We start from the raw sequence: 22,735 nt of genomic DNA on the forward strand, positions 1-22,735 counted from the left end.
CAAATAGCAAAGAAGGAGACTTTTGGGTACTTTCCGAGAACGAACTATTTTGTGCTGAGACCATGGCGCCTGGAAACCCGAATCGTAGAGCCAAGTGCATAGTAGGCACTCTTTTAGGAGGAGTGATACTCCTTATAGCTATAGTAGTTTTAGTTTCCTATTTTACACCACACGAACAGGTAGAGAAGGCTGGGGGGACACCGACACCTACCACCCCTAGTCAGAAAGAAGACAGAGAGCGAAGAGAGATGGCTTTGTTAGCTGCAGAAAGTCGCAGGCTACATACAGATCTGTCTAAGGGAAACTTTGAACAGAATGCATATGCAAAACTATTGTATGAATACATTGATGCGATGGATGCGAAGGACTGTTATGTGTGTATGCAATTGCCAGCTTCAGTAAATGAGGGCATTAGATACCATCACCTTCCCTTGACATATGGAATTTCATGTAGTTTGCTGATTAGTATACTTTATGGGCAAAATCATTTTGAATATTTCTTTTCGAATTATGATGCTGTGTTGCCAGAAGTCCCGAATTACAAGCATTTGAACAAGTGGGATTATTATAAGTCAGAGGACAGACTTGGATATTTTTTCATTCCCACCCAGGAGCTAGACACCCCGTATGCACACCGACACAACTTGACCTGCTTATTATCTGAGACGGAGAAGAAGTTCATTGAGCAAGTGGAAGATAGGTACACATAGCAAAAACAGTTGCGAGATTCAGGGCAAGGCAAGGTAGATTGGATGGAGGAAGAGAAGCAGCATAAGTCAAGAGGGAGTTATGGTCCAATAGCTCTGGATGAAGTGCAGAAGGGGAAGTTGTGTCTTCACAGACCGAACAGATGTATTATGAAAATGTGTATGTGGGTCATACTACGTGTGAACACACCTTCACATTGGAATACTACACCAAAGATTTCCTGAAGAGCGTGGTGCAAGTGATTCCTACTGTGTATTTTGTTTGTGGAAAGAGTGCGTATGTGAGGTTGCCAGAGAAGTGGTATGGAACTTGCTATCTAGCAATTATCTTTCCCAAGATTTATCATACAGAAGATTTTGCACGCTTAGAGGGAGGGCCTCAAAGGAGGGGAAAGCGAGGGGAAAGTGCTGGAGCAATTGTGGGAGATGTGTTTGGAGCAGCGATACCTATGTTGGGTGTCATTTTGAATGATATAAAGATACGGCGGTTGGCAACTGTAAGGGACGAATTGTCAGTGAATACAGCCAAGTCATTAGTGCTGGTTGAGGGTGAGATGTTGTCGATTAGGACAATGGTTTTACAGAACCGTCTTGCCCTAGACGTCATTCTAGCGAAAGAGGGCGGGGTCTGTAAAGGATTGAAGGTCCAAGAATGTTGCACTTATATACCAGACAATTCTAAGGATCTGGAGAAATATATAAGCAACATTACTGCAATTCATTATGAAATTGAGGACTTGACACAAGAGAATGCGTGGGAGACGGTTGGCAAAGGATTTGGGAAAGTTGGAAACTGGTTTGCCAATTTGGGGAAGAGTTTCCTTGGGTTTGTACTGAAACCCCTTATCATAGCAGTGGCATGTGTGATTGGGTTGTGGGGTTTGGTAAGATTGTACAAGGGGTACAAGTCCAATAGATTGGCGAGATCAATGAGAGCGCAAGAGATGCAAATGGAGAGGTTGCAAGACAGTCAATACCGCAGCTTGAGAGCGTTGGAAATGCTCAAGCGAGGGAAAATGGCCACAAGCTCGGTTTAGTTGGTTCTTACCCTGAGGATGATGTAAGGTGGTGATGACACGGGTCATGAAAGGGGGGAACTGAGAGAGCGCCATTTACAGTGAAATTTGTAGGGGTGCATCATATGTACAAGTAGTCAGCACCCGCATATATAGAGGACTTTAATCATGTTGAAATGCAATGTGGGATGGAGAATTAGAGAAACTGTTATTGGAAATCTGAAGAGCCAGGGTTAAGAATTACATCCACACTTGCTGTATAACCTAGAAATGTCGTTAAGATGAAATCTTTCATTAATGAGAAGTGCGTTAAACGAGCACTATTGTGCATTTAGATCTGCTTATGGAAATTAACTGTGCCTTTATATTTGAACAATTAGCTTAAACTAGAAAATGCATTTGCTGTTAAGGTTGGAGGCCTAGTGACTAATGTAAACTGTTGGGCCTTTAAATCGAGCTGAGGCCTAGTTCATAGAATTGATGCAGGCCTGTTTGAAAGTTTTGCTTAGCATTTAGATGTGGAAATGTTTTACAAAAGAGGCTTTTAGAAGATGTTGCAACATTATTAGACTGTGAGCCTATTTGCGTATATTCCTTTGCAGGTGCATCACCAAGTAGATTATAGAGTAGAAGGGCCCATTGTGTATGAGAGTTAGAAATGCTTGACTCAGACATGGAGGAGTAGACCAGGAATTTGAAGAAGCAACTAGAGGCGATGAAGAGTCTGGGACCCAAGGACCTCTGCATGGACAAAGATGGAAGAGAGCCATACTGGAAAGTTTCGAAGTTAACACCTCCGAGAGGGGCGTACCTGAAGGCGTGTCATTCACATTGTGGGGTTTCGTATTAGGGACAGCACCCCGAGGGTGGAGGTAGAGCAGATGGGCTGAGGAGCTAGAGAGAGCAGTCGGATGGCAAGGAGCTTAGCTAGGATCGAGAACTACACCTGATTTCAGAGGACGTGGGTGAACTTCTTTGGAAGTCACCACGGCTGACACCTTTTGCTAGGATGGACTGTTGTTAAGTAGGGATGTCACCTAGTATAGTGTAGGGACAGACTAACCTGAACTTATGTCTATTATCCCGATGAGTACCAGAACTCAGGTTATAGCGATTCTGTTCAGTCTGATGATTCTGGAATTGATCCTCGTATTATTCATTAGTCGCTTGAGACTTTTCCGTAGGATTATGTTTGTATTAGTGCCTGTTTACCTTTTGAACCTCTTGCTGAGGTGTTTGTACCTGCAGTTATTTTTGGTTATGTAATAAACCTTTCAAACTTAGTTTGGTCAGTGGTTCTTGGGGGAAGCAATTGGGATTTCTAAAATTCGTTTATTTTCCATATGAAAAGATTGCCTAATTCACTCTATGACAGGTAAAAAGGTCTAGTCGACCTGTGACGGGATTCTGGAGAATGGTAAGCAGACTCTAGAGGTAAAATCCCGCCTTTCCATGTGTGTGAGCGTTTGTGTCTGTTCTACACAGAGGAGACGGGTGTTGTTGGAACTTTTCCTTAAACAAAGAAATAATCCAAAGAGTGTCCTGGCCCCCAAGGTAAAGATATGTGTGTGTGACCATTTGCCAGCAAAGAGCCAGGTGCTGTTTGGAAGTTTCTCAGTCTAAGTAAAAATTTAGTTAGCATCTCGGCTTCTCGCTGGTGCGCCTGTCTGCCCCTCAGCGAGAAGTCCTGATGCTGTTTAGACAGAACTATGACTCCTGCAATGGGGGCTGCCTGCAAAATTTTCTCAAATATTGTTGTCAGCCAATCAGATCCTTTCAGTATTGAAGGATTGGCACCAGTGCCACAGTATTGAAAAGGCTGACAGGAGAAACAGCTCAACCCAAGCCACTGGCGCACACAACCTTCAGTCCTGTGCAGCATGAGGAGGGTTGGCTGCCAAGCCCTGATGCAAACCCCCCACAAGCAGCCAACCCCCATCCTGAACGGCCTTGAGTCACCTGGCAACAGAGCTCCCACGCTTCATTTCTTTTTTTTGGTCGAGGTATACCTCCACAGGAGTCCCATGGTTGCACACTGGGAGGCCACACTGGTTCCTGGGGCATTTCCACAGAATGTGAATAAGCCAAAAAAAATGGGCAAATAATTTTTTTTACTCTTTGGCACCAGATGGGGGTCTCTTTGATACCCTCCCACCCCACCCTGCATAAGGGGTACCTCTTCAAAAAAATGGGCAAATAGTTTTTCTACTCTTTGGCACCAGATGGGGGTCTCTTTGATACCCTCCCACCCCACCCTGCATAAGGGGTACCTCTTCACAACACTTAAATGAAGCCACCTCAGGTCTTTCCTGGAAAGGTTCAAGGTGAATTATCCAGCAGGGACTGAAAATAGGAAGAGTCCTTTAACACATTTTCACAATGTAATTTCCCAAAAGAACTTTAGACCAAGCCACAGCAAAAATGGCTGAACAGAGGTACACCAAATTAGGAAGAAAGTTAGATTTTTACCCAATAGTGTGCCTTCTGTGATTTGGTGTAAATCTGTTCAGTAGTTTTTGAAAAATTAAGGTTAAACATTTATAGATATCTAGGGCAGTAGGACTCTTACAGGACCAGCAGATCAAAAGATAACATCTAATTCTTTGTCTCAACATCAACAGTTCTCAATTGTTTGCAAATGTGCAAACAATTGAGCTGCCTCAAGACCTCGGACTACCTCAATAAAGCATTGAACGAGGCCACCTCAGGACTCAATCACTACCTCAAGAAACCTACACCTAAGGAAGCCTCTGCACTCTTAGACTGCCAATCTTTATGCTTTTAAGACTGCTCTACTATATAACCTTTATGAAACACTGTTGTAAAGCGCTCTGATTTCCCCGGGTCAGGTCAGCGCTATATAAAACTCCACGAATAAAAATAGAAAATAAATAAAAAAGAGATGCTGAGCATCCATTTTTGGAACTTGTGGATTCAGTTCTGTCCTGAAAAGTCAAAGTAAAAAATATACAAGGGGAGGGAGTAGGGATATCCTGACCCTCTAGCCCTTGTTGTCTGTCAAAATATAAAAAATATGTTCTTGTGTTGTGGCTCCCAATATACTCATGCAGTACTCAGTGCAACACTGGCAGGAGTACCATGGAACCCATGGAGGAAATGTACAAAAAAATCACACACACATATATATCTTTATAGATGTATATAGATATATATATATATGGATGTTATGGTTAGGACATAGAATTAACAATACTTTAGAAATTGACTAAAAAAACAAAGGTTGCAGGGACGTTATAGCTAGGTTCAGATTTTACTCACATAAAACCGTAGAAATTAAGCAGTTGTAGTTATAGTTTTCTCAAGAAACTGTAACCCGTGACCTAAAGTGACTATAACTCGCACCCCCACCATGCATATTTGTCTCATCAATAATTTTATTTTTATGAGGGCATGAGTTACAGTTACGTAGGGCATGAGTTATAGTCCCAAAAACTCACAAGGAAGTCCCAAAAAAGTGCCCGCCTGTGTGTAGTTGTTCATGGAAAACTTCAGGGTGATCCATCAAGCGGAGGCCGTGAAAAAGGGTGGGGGTGGGGTCAGAAAAAATGCATTCCCCATAGGGATTTTGAACATGACTACAGCTGAGAACTGCTGTTGTAAATCCATTCAGTAGTGGTAGAGTTATTAAGGAAAAAAGATATATAAATATCTAGGGACCTGGACCTCCACGGATCCCCAGCAGTGGATCCACTAAATCACGCTGTACCAGCAATGCCGTGATTTTCTGACCACTACCTGTCCGGGAGATTTTGCCCTCCATTTTAAGTATCGGGGAACAGTCCAAAGCCTCAAAATATTTCTGCAAAGTGATTAAAGGGGTCAGAGTAGAGGTACCCTGACCCCATGGGTTTGTTTGAGGAGTGTCAAAGGGACCTTTGTTGAGTAAAAAATTTATTTAAAGCAGGGTTATTTTCTACTTCATAAATGACTCAGTTTGGTTTTCCCCATGTAAATCTGCAATGAATTTGCAAATCTTGATGCACTTTGGAAAGAAAAACACACATGCATTCACACACCCACTCACAGACTTTACTCAAACAGTGTCACACCCGTTTCCAGACCTGTCCAGGCAGTCACACACCCACTAACAGACGTATACAAGCATTCACACACCCACTTACAGTGCCATGGAGGCACTCTGAGACCCACTCACATACCCACACAGACACTGACACACCCACTGACAGACCCAAAAGGTCACTCATACACCCACTCACAGACCCACCAATACAGTCACACACCCACTCAGACACTCTCACACCCACTAACAAATCTACTCAAACACTCACATGTTCACTCACATACCCATGTAGGCACTCACACAGCTACTCACAGAGCCACTCACACTGACAGACCTCTTACTGACTCACACAGATGCTCACACACCCACTCAGAGATCCACTTAGTCACCCACAAACTCACACAGGCAGTCACATACCCACTCACAGACCCACACAAGACTCCCACACCCATTCACACACCCACACAAACACTTACAGACCTACTCACACACCTACACAGATACTCACTCACAGACCCACTCAGATACTTACACACCCACTCACAGTCCCACTCCGACACTCTCAAACCTACTCACAGATCCACTCAATCACACACCCACTCACAGATCTACTCAGACACTCACACGCTCACTCACAGACCCACTCAGCAACTCATAGATCCACTCACTGACCTGCTCAGACACTTTCACACCCACTCACACATCCACTCACAGATCCACAAAGTTACTGGCGCACCCACTCAGAGATCCACACCCACAGTCATACATCCACTCCCTCAGACCCATACAAGCAAATCCTAAATGTGCTAATGTGTATTGAATATGTGCTTTTGGTTTGTGGAACCGTGAGGAATCCACGAATTCGAGTAAACATTTCATAAGAATGTTTAAAAAAAAAAAATGAACCAGTGTTTGAGAAAACTGCACATACAATATGATGCAGTCCTTCCAGTTGTTAAGGAACACTGTGTTGACTTTCTCTGTGGAATGAACTCCATCATTTCTATATATACCGTCCGTAAAAAAACATAAACTGTTGTGGTAATGTAGCCCAAGTTGTGGTCTCTAAGGAATGCAGAAACAGTTTTATTGACATGGTTCCTGGATTTGCCTATCTGTGGACAGAATTACTTTGATCATTTCTACTTCTGTCTTTGGCAAAAATTGGAGAACACCACGGTAGTGTGTTGGAAAAGTGCCATTAATTTACCAAAGGTATCCTTCATTAGGATTTCCATTCCAACCTCAGTAAGTGTGCCTAGGTCATTACCACCACATTGCACAATCATGAGGTCTGGATATTGGCAATTCACAATGCTTTCAACCAAAGGCAGTGATTGATGCAGTTTTAATCCTCTCTGGCTAAACTAAGTAATGTCTACATTAGGTAATCCCAAGTCCCAGTCAATGCCACCTTTTCTAGCTCTCTCTCTGGCCCAAAACACAAAATGATGGCCCACAATCCACAATGTAACCATTTTAGAGGGAAACTGGAGTAGCACACATGAAAAGGCGATAGCTGAATGAAATAGTTTTGAAAATGAAAGGCAGTTAAAATGGAGGACAGCACCTAAATTAAAAAATAAACATATATGATTGGATGTTGATAATATGCAGGCAGCTAAAAGTAGGTAGTAATTTGAAGAAAAAAATAGATTACTTCTGGGATTGGCGCGGGAAAAAAAAGTTATGCTGTTTGGGATACACTTATCATTTTTAACAGTCATCCACACCTGCACAGTTCAATTTGAAGGTAGTATAGTGCTCCGAAAAAGGGTTATGAACTTTAGACCTAGTACTAGCAGTCAGTGTCCTAAACATGGTTGCCATGGAAACGGAGTCAAAAGTGCTGGATGTGAAGGGAAAAAAAAGAGTAGAGTAGCGGAGTGGTATGGAAATATTGCTATTTTTTACATAGTAAAGTATAAATGCTTTAACAGCAGATTATTAAATAGGTTTATGTCCTATGTCACATGGGAAGGTCACAGTGAGCACCGCTGCGGATTCGCGAATCCACTGAGAGTCACTACCAAATTGAACTTCTCAATAGAATTCTTACAAAGGGTTAAAAACAGTGACTATTCAGAAGTGATATAGCAAAAGTAAAATATAAATGAAAGGTTGTGATTTGCTTTCAACATCAGTATCACTGAAAGCGGAGTGGGAAGAGTTGCCATTAATTGTTCCTATGTACTGAGAGTGGTATACCATTCCTGTACTATTGACTTCAGATTATCACTTAAAAGAGATTCTAAATGATACTGAGAAAAAAAATTAGAGAACAGCAAAGGCATTTCACAGGAATGTCAATTGGGGTGTACTCTCAAAAAGAATAGGTATATAAATTAATAAGTGTAAATAAGGTACAATAACATATATAGGTTATACACGACAGTTAAAGGGAAAATAAAAGGGTGGGTAGATGATGATATTGAGGAAAATCATAGTGAGCAGCTCACAAGGAATACAAATGTCTGAAGAGAAAATAAAGTTCTTTTATTAAGTTCCAATGAATGAGCGTGTTTGGAATTAGATGTGGGTGATTTATTACCCTATATAATTAGAAAATATATAATTTGCACCCAGACACACACAGAAACAGACACACTGAGAGGGACAGCACTAAAATCATTGACATAATCATTTATTCATCTACATGTCTAGTTACATACTCATTCTTACAGGCATATAGGCTCTGTCATAAAATTAATTTTAAAAAAACGTTCAATTACATTTACAAAACATTATATATTTTACATTGAGTAGATATCGGATTTTTACTGTTTAAAACTTATTTAAAATATTGGGGATAGTCTCAAGAACGTGTGATAAGCACTGCAAAATTAGCTTAACGCAACTCTTCACATTGCAGTTTATTGCAGGAAAATAATGCTGTGTTAACTTAGTATTCACAACACGAAGGTACCATGCGAGAGGCCCACGCTAACGCATCAAATGCCCGCAATAAATACAATGCGACGCCGCAAAAAAAAAAAACACGAACGCAAAAAAAAGTGGCGATGAGGCCAATCGCGATACAAAAAGTAATGAAAACCAGCGACAGGCCTGCAAATCCCACACGTCATGCGGGAATATGCACTATAAAAGCAACAAAAATAACACACCAAAAACAATTCAAACTGCGTAGCACCATGGATGCACCCGGTCCGAGTGAAGAGGCCAACGCAAACCCCACAAGTCCCACAGATGACCAGCAAGGAACCTCGGGGTCGGGGAAGGGCAAGGAGAAGAGGAAGAGGAAGACAGGATGCAGTTCTTAGGAAAACCAGATCAGTATCACGGAGGTGACAGAACACTACCATCAACTGAACGCCAATTTGACAAACGTGAATGCAGTCGGAGTGTCGAGTAGGTCAATGGTAGAGGCCAAGAGGCGCTGGTATGATGTGAATAGCCAAACCAAGCACAAACCCGCTGCCAACAGGAAGGCAGCAACAGTGACAGGAGGTGGGAGTCCTGCGCCACAGGAGGAGCTGGAGGAAATGGAGGCCACAGTAATTAGTGTGGAGACAGTGAAAGGATTTAGGAGTACGAACACAGATTGATAGGACCTGACACAACATCAACAGGGTGAGCAACGACCAGGGACAGGGGGCACGGGGGGAGAGGGGCACGATGGCACACTTGTAAAACAATGTGTAGCCCACTGCACACCCACAATGACCAAGGATCATGTCCCTAATCCCCGTGGCACACTGCAGCACACACACATAGCAATCACAGCACATCCCAAGACAATGTGGCACAAAGTGCAACACCAAGACTGCAGAATAGAGGACACAACTGGGTCCGCTCATGTGCAGAAACAGGCCAATCACATCTAACATAGCAGGAAACTGTGAGATTGAAATGTATGTGTACAAGCTCACATCCGTCATGTAGTCCAAATGTCCACTGTCCCGCATAACATTTTCAGCACCTCCCAAACAGTCACAATGTACATTGTCATACAGTCTGCATGTAATCAAGAACAATGCGCCAACATACACCTCAACACAATGTCAACCTGCATCTCCCCTTCACATTGCAGAGGTACAAACAACACCTCCAGCAGAGCAGACCAGACAACTCCTCAGTGATGCTGGAGAGGACCACCACACCTACGACACTGATGCCCTACAACAGCTCATGGACATCTTAGGCAACCCACCGCCAGAAGCAGGGCAGCACATCTACACAGAGGAGACCCCAGCCCCTGCACAGACCACACAGCAAGAAGCACCCACCACCAGGGCTGGCTCCTAACACTCCACCAAGGCACACATCGCATTCCAATGCCAGGTGTCAGAATGCCAAAAGGAGGTGGCCGAACAGGTGCGGGTGGGGTCAAAGCTCATGGAATCTGAACTAGATCACAAACGTGGGTGTCTAAGTCTAGTCAGGGACCACCTACACCCCGCAAAGGAGACCCACACTGCAACAGAGACACTTACATTTGTATATTTCCTGTACTGAACCACGCCCAGAGCCTCGGAATTATCATTCACACATCCACGCCGGACCTCCTTACGACGGCCCAGTCCACTCCTCTTACGTATTGAGTGGGTGACAACAAAGCTACATGTCCAAGGTCTTACCTTGTTGTATTCCGTTTTAGGTGTCCGTATATAGGTTTTCCTTATACATGTCCTTATAATGGCACAATTCGCATTGCCCTTTTAAAGGCACAAGATACCTGTCCTTATTTAGGCATTAGCCATGCTATCCAAATACAGGAATGGTCACCTACATCCGTCCACCCCAACGTCACAATGAGTTCTTAGAAACCAGACCCTTAAGCTGTTGGGAGTTTCACTAGCCTAGGATTATTGATTTCTCCAAGATCTCATTTATTATGCATGAACCGCTATACCCTGAGGGTTCATTCATGACGTCTTCCTCTGCCCGACTTTACGTCAATGCTAACATTCCTAAGCACCTTTCAGGTATAAATATACCTTCCCTTGCCATTGCAAAGCACGGCTGCGTGCATGGCTCGGCTACACAGCTCGATACGGCTTGCCATGGCAAGTTCGGAAGGAATTCTAGTCTCCGCCTGAGGCGCTGACCAGACACTGTCATCCCTGCTCATAGAGAATCCAGCTTCCAGTGTTCTGACTCCCTTCGCGGGGTGTTGGAGTTTGAGACTCGGAAAGGGATTCCAACCTCTCTCATTCTAAGGTTTGGAGCTGACTAGAACCTAGAGAGACTTTTGGCATACAAACTTGGCATAACAAACTATAGTTTTCGATACTATAGAAAACAGCACCTACTTCTTACCTTGTACTACACTTAGGTTAGGTACCTGACCCTAGGGGTGGTTTTTTTTTGTAACACGTCAAAACCTGTGCTTTTCTTTTTAATTTTTCCATGGGTTTGCAAATCCTCTTCAAATTTGGGGAACAATTTGAAAACAAAATTTGGGGGGGCCCAAGTCATCCCTCAGACACCCCACCACCAGGCCTAGGGGTGAGGGTACCCCTACCTTGCCCACTTATATCTTTTTGGGGAGTTTAGTTTCGAACTCAGGAAGGAGTTCTAAACTGACACCACTTCTGGATTGGTGTAGTGGTAACCAATCAGATACTCTGCAACGTTTTTAAGGATTAATTTCTCAAAAACGACTTAACAGATTTAAACCAAATTACAAAAAGCACTGTTTCTGAACCAAGATCTGGCTTTCTACCAAATTTCGTGTACATCAATTTAGTGGTTTGTGTCTAAAGTTCCTATGGAGAAATGAATGGGGAAAAATATTTACAGACATTCATCAAACGGTGCCAGAGTTATTAGCAACAAAAAAGGCATTTGCTAGGGAAACACGATCCTAATTATAACTACCCAGTGGCAACTGGCACTAAGTTATATGGCACAGACGAAGGCAGAATTGCTGAAATGCGTCGGTCGTCTTTTTTCTAATGTGTGTTGCTTGTCTTCTCATTCAATGTGGATGTGAAGGAGATTTTTTCGGATATATATTGATGGAGCGTAGATAAATCTAACATCTGCCATTATCAGTTCTCACCTGTAAAAGATTATTACGACAAATGTTTCTCAATAAAGACATGTTAACCTACTAAGATGAAAAACATGAGAATACATGCTGCCTTGTAAAAGCATGCAGAGTGTTCCAAAATGATGATACGAACGTGTAAACAAAATAAAGAGATACAATGAGAGCTATGCAACATATTTACGTGTTATGATAATAACATTCAAAATGTGCATCGTACCTGAAATACAAATACACAATCAAGTTCTTGAAATGCCAAATTGCTTAATTTAGAGAAATTTGACATAGTGCAAATCTGAGCTGCTGTATCGTCTATACAATAACACGTGTATTCAGAGTGACACGTTAACAATTCGTTTTGAAAATGATAACGTACAAATAATGCTTACATTTTTTTTTGCAGTGCCTAATATTGATATGTAATACCTGATGGAGACTATAACTGCTATTACGGTGAGAATCTAAATGCATTTATGAAATGTGTGATTTACAGTTAAATTAACGGTGGCGATTCAGCTAAATCTCATGTAGGCCTCAAATACTTCTCTTACCCTGCGTTAATGTAAAACTATGTGAGACAGTCATCTAAGCCCTATGATAACTTTCTCTGAAGTTTCATTTCTATAATAGGTAACAATGGACTCACTTCTTGCTAAGAAGCATATTCGATACAAATGTAACAGTATTGTTGCAAACCAGGGGAAAAGCGCCCCGGAAAGGACGGACTGTGAGCAAAATAGGGTTCCACCCACTTCCATGGAAATGACGAAATGGGAACTTAATGAATCTTAATGAAATGTGCAAAAAAGATTACTTAATTCTTTCGGATTTGTGTGGTACACTGATCACCCTACAACAGCCCACTATGAGAGACCAATGAGAACCCCATGGAATTGATATGTTAAGGGGTGTAAACCTGGAATATTTTGGGGTATATTTGCCCCCTTGGAGGAGGACTCTGGGCCTGGCTTTCATTTTCCTTTCTGGCCTGGCATGCTGTCAGACATTCCTTAGATCCCTATTGTCTTTTCTATGCCCCCTTCCCATCCACACTGAGTGGAGTAGACTTTAATGACCTGAACTATATCTAACGGTGACCTCGAATCCTGTACTTTGCCGGCTGGTAAAGTTTCGCAGGAAAAATAACCTTGCAGCTGAGAGGTTAACTGATTCCGACTGTGGCATTTGGTGCTGTAGTTCAGTCTTAACCAGATCTAACTGAGGATGAACTTGAAGCGATCAATTTTGCTTGGTTTGTATGATCAATAACTGAACCTCAAATATTATCCTGTTTCTCTCCATACAGGTTTTTCCAGCTGTCTAATAATGCTCTACTTTGTGTTGTGAGGCTTTTTGTTAATAATACTTTGTCATTAATTCTGATTTGAAATGTATTTTCTTGACTTGTATATGCAATATGAGGCATTAGATAAATGTTTTCCATGAAATTCTCTTTATCGATTCTTTCTTTTTCTTTTGGTCATACTTCTTGTCTCAAGGCTAGAAATGAAATTAATTGAGAATATTGTGAGACTGCAGGTTGATAATGAAATGGGCCTAGTAAGGTAAGATTGCTATGAGGGTGAAGACATATTTGGTGAGGTTTGCGCTGCAGCAGTTTTAATATCTATCTATCTATCTATCTATCTATCTATCTATCTATCTATCTATCTATCTATCTATCTATCTATCTATCTATCTATCTATCTATCTATCTATCTATCTATCTATCTATCTATCTATCTATCTATCTATCTATCTATCTACCTACCTACCTACCTGTCTATCTGTCTATCTATCTATCTATCTATCTATCTATCTATCTATCTATCTATCTATCTATCTATCTATCTATCTATCTATCTATCTCTCTCTCTCTCTCTCTCTCTATATATATATATATATATATATATATATATATATATTGTCTCACGATCCACTCCAATTTAGGCTAGAAAAATGACCAGCACAGCCATATCGATGTGATTTGTTTTAATTCAAGCCCCTTAGGGGATATGGCTGTGCTGGTCATTTTTCTAGCCTAAATTGGAGTGGATCGTGAGACAATTTACAGCGGCTCAACACCGCGGACCAAGACCAAGCACCCGGGAATATGAGGAGCGACGGCGGTGAAGACCCAGTGTTATAAAAAAAAAAAAAAAAAAAAAAAAAAATATATATATATATATATATATATATATATATATATTTATATATATATATATATATATATATATATATATATATATATATATATATATATATATATATATTACCTACTGGCGGTCGCCAGTAGGTATATATAGTTAGGATTTTTTCTCTATGGGATTTTTGAAAATTCTATGTCTAATAACTTTGGCGTTTGTGGACGGAATTGGCTGCAATTTTCAGGAAAATGGAACATTTTGTTTCTGAGCAGCCCCTGAAAATTTGAGGGGGGTTCGTCAAGGGGGGGCTGAGAAAAAAGGGGGGTCCCAAAACACGTTTTTCCCATGTTCATTTCCATAGGGCGGTTGGCCTCACTTTTAGCCCGAACGGCTGAATGGATTTGCATGAAACTTGGCAAAATTGTAGGGACTGTTAGCCCGATGTGCCTTTGCTAGGTCTCAATATATGTGCTCCAGTGGATTTTGATAAATGAACGTTAAAAAAATATATATATCTGTAACAGCGCTCCGGGTAGCGCTCCGGTTCGCGTACTTGACGCGTAACGGAACTTCGCGAAGCGAAGCTGATTGGCTCTCCGGTCTCTGTCAACATTCTAAACAGTCCGGAGCGGCCGCCATCTTGTCTCTCGGTAGGATCGAGAGACAAGAGGAGGCCAAAACAAAGGGGGAAAGGACCATAAGGGGGCATAGTAGATCCTCCCTGACCCCCTAGGTTTGATGTGGAGGCTTTAAAAGGGCCCCGCGGGGGAAAAAAATAAAATAAAAAATTCCGGACGCCATCTTGTCTTTCGGTAGGATCGAGAGACAAGAGGAGGCCAAAAACAAAGGGGGAAATGACCATAAGGGGGCATAGCAGATCCTCCGTGACCCCCTAGGTTTGATGTGGAGGCTTTAAAAGGGCCCCGCGGGAAAAAAAAAATAGTTTTTTTGCGTGGGGTGCGCCCGGTACGCGCACCGGAAAGCGGTCCGGAGAGTGTACTATGAGGAAAAAAGAATGATAGACTTTTCAAATATTGTATGTTTAATGATTGTTCATTTTGTTGGTTTTTTTGTTTTTTTTTATTGATTGTTCGTTTTGTTGTTTTTTTTGTTTTTTTTAATTTATTTATTTATTTTGGTTGTACTTAATGAATTAGATATAAAAATGAATAATGTCTCAAACAATTTTTAATTATTAAATAAAAATTTATTGGTCAGAATTTTCATAGTTCAATAAAACTTCCAGTATTACATCATCTGGAATCTCCTCAAACATGCATGTTTCTATGTCTTGTAAGCATTCAATAAATTGTTCATCCAAAGACTGATCCATAAAATCTTCATCTAAAAATTCTTCACTTAAAATCTCCTCAGATGTAATGTCGAAGGAAACATTGATATTTTCGTGCTCCCCTTCCATTTTTTTGCTGTAAATAGCATAAAAAATAACTATATCAGAAGAGTTAGGGCACTGTTGGGTTTAAGTTCAGACAAGTAATTCAAATTTTTTAACAGTGAAGTTAACTTTGGGTAGTGTATGGTAACAGGCAGGAAGTAGAAATATAAAAAAGTGCCTGTGAAGAAGTGTAAGTAAATTCATAATTATAGCAGAGAAGCCTAAGTCAATCTATAAATATAAAAGAGGAGCCTATCTGTATCTATAACTATAGCAGGGGGACAGTAAATAATTGTCAAAAAACGTTTTTACAAATTAACTTAAAGTGCTCCTTACAAATTATCAACTTACTTTACAGAGAGGTAAAAATGCTATTGAAATGTACTTCAGGAAGCAGTAGTCAAAATGGCTGTGTTTCTCTCTCTTTCTTTATATATATTCAGGTACATAACCATTCAAATGTCAGGTAACAAAAAGTAGAAAATGAAAGTAACATTTTAATTGGTTGTCAATTCCAACACTTCAGATGTGTTTTGTGAAGTAATTTACCTCAGGGAATTTAGAGAGGTCTGCAGGCTAAATGGTTAAATGGAATTCCAACCAAATTTGTGAAAATGGTAGGGATTGGTATGTAGTATGAGCTAATCTATATTTGGTGAAAGTGTCTCCAGTGGGTTTTCTGTAAATTACTTTCCCACCTTTTTTATGCGATCGCTTCTCACTGCGCGCCCCGGTACGCGAACCGGCAGTGTTACGGGAGTCCTCCATTTTGTGTTTCGGTAGAATTGAGATACAAGATGGAGGGTAAATAATGTTCAGAATGGGTAGAAGGCGGCATGGTAGACGTATTCTGACCCCCTAGGTTTTCTGAGGGTGGCTGAGGAGGCCCATATGTGCGAAAAAAAATCCTTTTTTTTCAAATTTTCGCACGGTTTGCGTCCGGTGCGCGTACCGGGTAGCGACCCGGAAAGCGTAAATTGTGAAAATTAGTGAAAAAAAGTTACATTTAAAATTTGTTTATAGTGATCATAGTTAGGGTAGCTCTGAGAAGAGCTTTTGGGTCTGTGGTACATTTAGGTACTTATAAGTAGGTACCAATACATAGTCTTAAATTCAGGATGAAAACTCTGTTCCCCTCATCTGAGAAGTGAACTCCATCTCCTCTGTAGATATCTTGCATGTAGTAATGCAAGTTATTGTTGTAGATGGAGCCCATTCCATGGTCTCTCATGTAAGCTGAAACAGACTTATTTACATGCTTCCTCGATTTCTCAATTTGTGGACAAAATTGGTTGGACCACCTCCATTTCTGTCTTTGGCATATATTTGAATATACCAAGGCAGTTTGAGGAAAAAGTGCCATCAATTGGTCAAAGGTGTCCTTTAAAAGCATTTCCAGACCTACCCCAGTCAAAGTGCCCAAGTCATTTCCTCCACAGTGCACAATTAACAGGTCAGGTTTTGGCAAATGCAAAAAGGTTTTCACCAATGGTATCAATTGGTGACATTTTAATCCTCTGTGGCCAATCCACTTGATTTCCACATTTTGTAAATTGAGGTTAGGTAAAATTCTATTATCAGCATACCTTTGAGCCCAGTAGATGTAACTATGTCCAACAATTCAGACAGAAAACATGGTGAGAGAAGGTTCTGCTGCAGTTAGATGAAGTGTGGGAATGAAATGGCAGTTGAAAAAATAAGAGTTTATAATGAAAAAAACTGTGGAGTTTCTGTGCTAATGATTCAGTAGCAGTGATTGGTGGATTTTGATTGCTGAAAACAGAAAGTTAGGGAGCATGGATGAGTTCTTTGAAAGATGTAATTTGAATGGTCAAGAAAAAATCATTTTATGAAAGATTGCACTGGATACGCAGGTGCACTGAGAGTTCAGAGTTCAATTGAAACATTGTTGTGTGAACTTTCAAACACCAGAGGTCTTTCAGGAGGTGGTTGCTATGGAAAAAAGTCAGAAAGGGCAGAAGGGGGAAGGGTGTTGATTTGAAAAAAGTGAGGGAAGAGTTTTGATTGGGTGACATTAGAGATATGTGTATTGAATTACAGCATTTGTGTGCCATTGTTGGTTGCAATCTCTGGAGTGCATACCCTTTGCTCTTCTGAAGACAAATTGGTGTGTGTCTGAGACTGTTTTCAAACTCAAAAAGTATTTGCTAAGGTGAGAAAAGATTCATTTAATTTAAATAGAGAATAGTATGCTTTAGGGAGAAAATTAAGAAGAAAGTTGTGTATTTAAAATGTTGCTTTGTGTCAAGTGTTTTACAAATAGATTTTGATTCTTTGAGTTACATAGCCATGTTAAAAGTGACGCAAAAATGGTGCAAGGGCCTTAAAAAAACGCTTTCATGTGTCTTAGGGCATTTTAAGTCACTTTCCATGAATATGGTTGAATAATTGTTTTACATGATGGGTTTAAAAACGTTTTTTGAAATCAATTAGGTTTCTTAATATGTACTGCTAGAGTTTCATAGGTTGCTTGGGATATATTAACAAGCAATTGATGGGCCCGATGTAGGTCGGTCGGTAACGGCCGAAAATTGGTATTTTCGGCCGTTACCGACCGGTATTTGAGCTTTGGTATGTAGGGACACATATTGCACAGAATCGGTTTATTTACCGATTGGTAAATTTACCGATTCTGTAAAATACCGAATCGGTATTTCTACCGATTAGGTAAATTTGGTATGTAGGTGGGACTCTTCTGAGTCCCACAAGCCTTATCAATTCGGTATTTTAGCATCAAATTGAATTTGATGTTAAAATACCGATTCAGGTGTGCATGCATATGTGTGCATGCACACCTGTGCCATATGACTTAAGACCATAAGGCTTCAAAGCCCATAGGAATGAATGGAGCATTACCGGTCGGTATTTACCGAATCGGTAAATACAGATATTTACCGATTCGGTAAATGGAACATCTGGATGTTCCTACATACCCCCCTTCTTATTTAGCGATTCTTAATTACCGAATCGGTAAAATTCAGTAATTAAAAATCGGTAAATAAGTCCTACCTACATCGGGCCCCAGGTGTGCATGCACATGTGTGCATGCACACCTGTGCCATATGACAGGCAGACCTGTCCTTAGGGCAGGTATGCCTGCCACATGGCACCCAAACCTTTTTTGGGGGTGCTAGAGGGTGTCAAAGTGACACCCCCTGCACCCTTGTCAAAATCTGTATTTACCGATTCGGTAAATACCGACCGGTAATGCCCCATTCATTAATGCTTGAAAGCCCATAGGAATGAATGGAGCATTACCGGTCGGTATTTACCGAATCGGTAAATACAGATATTTACCGATTCGGTAAATGGAACATCTGGATGTTCCTACATACCCCCCCTTCTTATTTAGCAATTCTTAATTACCGAATCGGTAAAATTCAGTAATTAAAAAACGGTAAATAAGTCCTACCTACATCGGGCCCTCGAGTCCCTTTGATGTTATTTTTCCCATTTTAATTTAAGACATTTCCCCGTGGTGCAAGGTCCTTGTAAATACGCTCCCGTGTGTGCTTGGCAAATTTAGATTTTGATTGTTTGAGTTACATAGCCATGTTAAAAGTGATGGAATAAAAGGTGCAAGGGACACAAAAAAAAACGCTTTCTTGTGTGTTAGGGCATTTTAAGTCACTTCCCCATGAATGTAGGTATATAATTGTTTTACATGATAGATTTAAAAACGTTTTTTAAAATCAATTAGGTTTCTTGATATGTACTGCTAGAGTTTCATAGGTTGCTTGGGGCATATTTACAAGGTCTTTGAGTCTCTTTGATGTTATTTTTCCCATTTTAATTTTAGACATTTCCCCGTGGTGCAAGGTCCTTGTAAATACGCCCCCATGTGTGCTTGGTTAATTTAAGTACTGATAGGGTGTGCTTCTACATAGGACCTGTGTTGTGTATTCAAATTTAGACCAGAAAATCACATTTATGAGAAGGTCAAATTGGTGTCTGCTTCTTCAAATAAATATTGAACTGAGAAGTATTAAACTGAGGCTAAATTTCATCTGCAACCCTGAGTAGGCCTCACCTCAAACAAACCTCTAGATAGTCCACACCATATCGTCATCTTGAATCAATCATTTAAACTGTTAGGTGCAGATTTATGATGGCCGTGCGCCTCTTTTGTGCTGCTGTTCCGTCACTTTTATAATGCAGCAGTGATTTACAAGATGTACCATGTTGCAAGATAGGCCTCACTTCATTGGTAGGCCTGCACATGTATTATCTCCTCTATATTATTCAACAAGCCCAAATTTCATCAGCAAGCCTGAGTAGGCCTCACCTCAAACTTTTGTGACGCAGCGGCGGAGCAAAAGATGCGCTATGTTGTGACATATTTACAACTTGAAGCATCAAGGAAGATGTGTCATGCTGTAAAGTCCTGCCCCACATGAAACGTGCGTTAGGTTTCATGTGGGCGTTTTGTTGCAGGGTGGGCAGTCATTTGCATGAAAGCCCTGTAAAACTAACACAGTAAAATTAAGAAGATTTCACTGAGTCACATTTATGGCATTGCTGAATCAAATCCTTACGCCTGTTTGAAACAGGCATAAGGAGAGATGCACCATGCAATGTGTGGCTTGCCCCTGTGAATTGCAGTAGATATGTCGCGTTTATGGCGTGATTCCTGCAATGCGCCGTTTTTGTGGAACAGATGCGTGATGCATCTGTGCTGTTTTTGCTCAATGTGCTCTGCATTGTAAATGCGGTACATCATGGGTGGCAGAGCAGTGGCATCCCTGGGGATGCGCCATTTAACATAAATCTGCTCCTTTAAATTTAAGTATTAGCAGGGGACACAGTGTTGGTGAGGCTTATCCAAGGTTAAGAAGAGATGAGTCTTGTTCACTGAAAACTTGGATATAGGCCTCACCTCCTCAGCATCGCTGGACATGGCTAAATAATATCTGCAAAATGTTACTCTTGTTAAACAATTTTACTATTATAGTCTCTGAGATTTGTCTCTTACTCTGCAACATCTCATTGTTGTTCTCTTTTTTTAAAGATAACGACAACATCAAGCATGAGTGATAATGAGCAAACTGTTGATCTCGATATTATCATTGAAATTGTCATTGAAACATCAGTGGAAGTAGATCCCTTGGATGATTTAAATCCTGAGGATGATGAAGAACATGATGAGGATGCCGATTTGTCAGAATTGTACGACATAGGGTGGGAAGCTGACCTGCTCGAGCCTATGGAACTATAAACAGTTATTTTTAAAAGTTACTGGAAATGAAAAGTAACCATGTTAACCGTTTCATTTAAAATTAAACACAACTTCAAAAACAGCTTGTGTGAAGTGTCTTTAATGAAATAGTAAAATATACTAATAAAATTAGTTCAGATTCACATATAAAAGATCACAGGTCAAATGTAGAAGCATTCCATTTCTTTGCAACTATTTGTGAGTTTTAATTTTCATAATGCACTAAAAATTATTGTATGTAGAATTTATAACTAGTATGTTAATTTTTTGACGACTGTTATTGATTTACTGTTTGGTAATAGTGGTTAATAACAATTTTTATTATATTTTACTACAGATTCAACTGCAGATCATTTCGAAATTAGACAATGCCGTCTAAGGATAGAATCCGAAAGGTTACAAAACGTCAAAGACAGCAGATTAGTAAATGCTTGCAGCAGTCCTCTACAATAAAATCTTGTCAAGTCACCAAGAAAGCTCCGGGTAAGAGAACAAAATCATTCCTTAGAAACATTTGTAGAAACAAAAGTATACCTACAGAACAAGTTTTAGTCCAGAAAAAGAGAGCCAATTTAAACGGAAAGGAAAGGCCAAACAAAAATGTTACTGGTAGAGCAGGAGATAACTCTGTGCATGGTAGTAGAAGGAAAAATCAGTTTAGGGACATTCGTAGACGAATGTTCCGCAACAGGATAATTGGTAATTTGTTAAAAAATATTAAGAAAGGTCAACAGAAAGTGGTTTTTTGTAAGAGAAAAAAAAAGTTGAGAAAATTATTGATCAGGCATTTGAAATTAAGCGAAAGTTATTTATTTTGATAATCAATAGAATTAGGAAGCTAAACAAGGCAATTTATGATTTCAAAAGAAATAGTAGATGGAAGAGAACAGTTAATCGTAGTAATTTTTGTGAATTTTTTTCAGGAGAATGGATGCATAGTTCAAGTTCTGAGGCATTTTTTAATGAGGAGAGTTACTTTCAGGATAATGATTTGGTGCATGCAGTTGACACCAGTGGTCGAGCTTATGAGGTGAAAGATGGTAGTCCGGTTGAAAAAGAAAAACTTGTGACAACAGAGGCAGAAGAGGTGTTAGGTAATGAGGTTTTAGGAAGACGTCCTAAGGGACCTGTGTACACCTGGAAGTGTAGTAGTATTTGCAGTGTGCGACAGGATTCCATCAATTTGCTTTGTGATTTTGTACGGACATTTAATAAGAAAAGTTTGAAACAGAAAATGAAGATGTTGCAAGAATTAGATCCTTGCAGAGTGAGGGAAGTGACAGGTTTGCATGGTCATTCACTGGCTTGTCTTTCCAGGAGAGAATGCCAGAGTGTTTTTCATCATTTCAGGATGCTAGCAGTGCATCATAATAAAGTGAGGAAATTAGTTAGAATGTTGTATTATGCTAAGAGTCCAGCAATTATGCTTAAACAATTATGCACTGCTCTTTTGCATGGTTCTGAAGTAGATGTGAAGAATATTTGTGAAAAAATTGAGTTTTGTTACTTTGCAAGTAAAGAGGAGAATGTTGAAATTGACCCAGAAGAAGAGGGTAATGTGGAAGATAGTGTACAGGTTTCCAGTACAGATAATTTTCAGAAAGAAATTGCCACGTTTCAGGTGAAATCAAGTGAGAGGCCTAATTTCACTTGTGTGTGTTGTCGACGCACTTATTATAAGAATCAGACTAAGTTAGTGGATTTATATGCGAAAAGTGAAAGGGAAAATAATAGTGAATGGAAGGATTTTGCAACATACTTGATGGTAGAAAATTCTTTTGATTTGGGATTGGATCAACGTGTGTGTACTTATTGTTGTAACAAATTAAATCAAAACCGGATGCCTGCCAGAGCGGTTCATAATAATCTGGAATTGGTTGAGATTCCTTCTGAATTGAAGGATTTAAATACTTATGAATCTATTTTGATTCAAAGTATCCATCCCTTTCAGGCTATTGTAAGAATGGAGCCAAAGACAGGGAAATTGCCTCCATCAGATTTACAGAGAGGATTAAAGGGAAGAGTTGTTTATTTGCCTCTAGATTTGAAGAAAAACATTAATACAATTGGAGTAGAGAAAGTGGAAGAGGAACCTCTGGTTATCTTAGTTAATGGGGTTCCGACAAAGAGTAAGAAAATATGGCAAGATTTAGTAGATGTTAGGAAAGTCAAAAAGGC

This window comes from Lissotriton helveticus, chromosome 5_1, assembly GCF_964261635.1.
Source record: "Lissotriton helveticus chromosome 5_1, aLisHel1.1, whole genome shotgun sequence".
NCBI lineage: Eukaryota > Metazoa > Chordata > Amphibia > Caudata > Salamandridae > Lissotriton > Lissotriton helveticus.